This window comes from Petaurus breviceps, unplaced genomic scaffold, assembly GCF_028583685.1.
Source record: "Petaurus breviceps papuanus isolate PSGF00001 unplaced genomic scaffold, PetGlider_PUasm1.0 207, whole genome shotgun sequence".
In the NCBI taxonomy this organism is placed as follows: domain Eukaryota; kingdom Metazoa; phylum Chordata; class Mammalia; order Diprotodontia; family Petauridae; genus Petaurus; species Petaurus breviceps.
In genome coordinates this window covers 6,130,738-6,134,419 of record NW_027185850.1, presented here as the reverse complement: position 1 = coordinate 6,134,419, position 3,682 = coordinate 6,130,738, and the positions used below count along the sequence as shown (strand labels likewise).

At 39.7% G+C, this 3,682-nt stretch overlaps 1 non-coding gene across 1 annotated transcript; it reads left to right on the top strand.

Moving 5' to 3' along the window:
• Positions 1–1,379: 1,379 nt before the first annotated feature.
• LOC138165110 (U6 spliceosomal RNA) lies at positions 1,380–1,487 on the top strand. The gene has a single exon (XR_011169265.1). It is a non-coding gene; the product is annotated as a U6 spliceosomal RNA (small nuclear RNA).
• Positions 1,488–3,682: the final 2,195 nt, after the last annotated feature.

Genomic DNA, 3,682 nt, shown 5'->3' with positions numbered 1-3,682 from the left:
TATATATAACGGTGTTGCATAATCTAGTGTACATTTTTGTGCAAATGTACAATTTTACTAATAAGTGCACAACTTTACTAATCCAGAAAGAGCTAGTACCAACATCACAAGAACAAATTCTAAGTCTTGCACTTGGGTTTCAAAAGTTAAGTACACAAGTAAAGGAAGAAAGGGTATAGCTATAGAAGGATTTGTTCAAAGAACAATTAAGGGCTGTGAATGAACCTACAACTCAAGATGATCCAACAGGGCACCATAGCTTTCAAAAAAAATGCGCTGCTTCCGACAGAATGAAGAGAAGCACAGTGACTGGAAGGAGGGAAAGGGTCGTCCCATGGCGCTGTGTCCTGGCTGTTGTGGTGCTTTCTCCTTCACTCCCCAAGAGGACCATGACAGAAGAAAGGCAATGCCACTTGCAACTGAATTGGACCTAAGTGAGGGAGGGCTTGGCATGGTCACCAGCTTCACTTTCTCCTCTGGGCTCATCTAGGTCCAGTGACCAGATATGGAGCAGGATGAGTGGAGCTGACCCCTGTGTCCTGGTCATACCATATCCACATATTCTATGACAGGTGATGGTTCCTTTTAGGAGGGGCACTAACGAACAGGAAAAGCTTCCACCCCCATGATGCTGGCAGCACTGGAGAACAAGGCCATACAAAAAGCAGGTTGAAGAAATCGGGGATGTTTTGCAGGGAGAAGATGAAGTTGATTGGGACATGACAGCTTTCTTCAATATTTGAAGGGCAGTCATGTGAGAAAAGGATTTGATTTGTTCTTCTTGACCTCAGAATTATAGAGGCAAATTCTAGCAACATGAAAACTTATATCTAACAATGAGAGCTGTCTGAAAGAGGGATGAGTTACCTTGGAGACAATTGACTTCACCCAGAAGAAGCTGGGTAAGTACTTGACAACTGTGTTTATAGGGAGGGTTCTCACTCAACTGCAGTTTGGCTACATGACCTTGAGGTCTCTTGTAAATTTGCAATTCTGTGACCTGCTCAACATCTGAGTTTATACAACATATTTGATTCAATTATCAATCAGTGCCTGCATTTCTCTATTACATAGCCAGTCTTTCAGAATATATTTGGATGTCTCACAATTTCTCTTCTCTGTAGGCTGGAAGGATGTCTTGCCAAGGAAACAGTGGTAGCTGTCACTGTGGCAATGTCTCCTGGGTTCTATGACTGTATCCCAAGAAATAAATAATTGGTTGTCTCTCCTTCATCAGTCCACATTCCAGCCAGTCTGGCTATGCTATTATCCTCTGAATCAGACCTGTATGTCCCCCCTCTGCCTAGACACTCACTAGTCACCTTCATTTCTGAAAATCATGACATCCCTTCAAGAATGAGTTCAAGTACCACCTTCCTGTGCTCCCTGCAACAGCACATTTATGGAAATTGGAATGATACAAAAAAGCTTAGCATGGCTTCTGCCCAAGAAAGGACATGCCATGTTGGGAAGCATTCCATATTTTTTTTGGTTGCAAGAGAAGGTTTCTTTGGGAGGGAGAGATGGAAAAGTTTAGGGTAGAGATAGCGAGATTGAAAAAGAAGAAGAAAAAAGAATCAACAAAAAAATTTTAAAGGAACAGGAAATGTATGAGGAAAGACAAGCAGAAATATTTTAGAATTAATATGTAGAATCAGTTATATACCTTAAAACATATACATGTAATAGAAAATCTGGATTATATAGAATATGTTTTTTTCTCATTCTTTGTGTATGAAAATGCTCATATTTTTGCTATAGATCATATTTAAAAAAATGAAATTAAAATTCTGAAAAGTGTCACAGAAGACTATTCCTGACACCTGTCTGCTTTGGCTAATGCTCTCTCCCTCCTCAAATTATTCATATTTACTTATGTTTGTAAATGTTTATACCCCCAGGAGAATGTAAACTCCTTGAGGGCAAGAATTGTTTTGATTTTTTTTTGGCTTTCATTGCCCCAGCACATGGTTTTCACAGAGAAAATCTTTAATAAATACTGGTTGAATTGTTAAAAGGCATCATGACCAATAGACTTGGCAGTCAAGGTCAGGATTTGAGTTAAGTAGAGAGCAGACAGGACACATAGCAAAAGCAGGAAACCTTGTGCTCTCAGGCCAGTTGAGCGCAACAGAATGTCTGGAACTTGAAACTGAGCTTTACTGATGTTTCTTATCTCAGCCCAAACCTACCTTAGCAACTTACCATGCCCAGCTCTGCAGGCTTTTGGAACAGTTTCAATCCCCTTCAGGGAATAAAGAGGAAAGAAATGGAAGGGAAGAAAATGGGGACAGGAGTGAAAGCTGAAAAATCAAAACCTATTTATAAAGAGAAAAGGTCAAGGAGAAAGCTATAGGTGAAAAGCATAGATGTGAATTAGACAACCTTGGCAAATCTCAGACATAATGACCATTCTTATTCAGATAACTTTGCTTCTCCCTGTCCATTTGATTTTTCTTTCCTCCTATTCAAGAAACAGAGATTTCGAGGTGAAAGGGAATTCACACATCATTTACTATAAACCCTCAAGACCACCTAAGAAATAGAAAGCAGCATCAGGATTTGAACCTAAATCCTTTAATTCTAAATTCAACACACTTTCCACTGTATCAGGCTGCTTCCACTGGTGGGTCTTCTCTGTGGATCATCTAGGATTTGTAATCTGCCCATCAAAGGCCTGAGTGAAATACTGACAAGCCATTCATACTGGAAGACCCAGTGAAAGCCAACTTTTACAAGGTATTTTACACACACACACACACACACACACACACACACATCTATATATATCATATATCTGCACATGCACACATATGCACACACATATCTATACATATGCACACACACACGAGTGGTGTCCTTCAGTTCCTTTTTATGCTATTCTCTGTAAATTGAAATATGCTTGGGTTATGATGATTTAGTATTACTAATTCAGTGCTTTGTACATAGTTTCCCTGGCATTCACATTAGACCATGTTAAGATGATGGGAATATGATTTTTTTTAAAAGAAGAAAAAGAAAAATTTTTAGAAGGAACAAATGGCATGACATTTGTTTCTTTTATATTCAGGATTGAAAGGAAGAAGGGACATCAGAGACATCTAGTCCACTTCCATCCTTTTTTATTTTATCTTATTTTATTTTTCTAGAACTTAGAGGGGTCAATTATATTGCTAGCATTTTATTTGATTGCTAGAGAACTTATAGGGACAGGTGTATCCAACAAGGTCACCAGCATGGCCAGGATTGCAGTCTCAGGCACCGAAAGTCCTTCTGCCAAGCAATGGCCCAACACACCCAAAGCAGGATACAGGGAGAGAAGCCTTCAGTGGTGACTGATTGGACACATTCCCAGAAGGGTGTTGGCCTGTCCGGCCTTAGCTGATCGTTATAAGCCTAGATAAGGGTTTTGTGAATCAGACTTAAGTTAAGGATCATGCCAAAGGAACAACAAATACTCAAGTAGATATGAAGCTTTACTGCAAGGTTGCAAAGACCCCAACAGCAAAACAAAGCTCATCTAAATAAAGGGGTTTGTAAGTTGGGATCAGGAGGGATATAAGAGAGGGCAGATTGAGGGAAGGGGTATTCAATTTACTTTCCATCTTGGGGGGAGAGGTAGGGGAGAGATGGGAAGAAAATTTGTAACTCAGAATCTTTGGGAAATGAATGTTGAAAACTA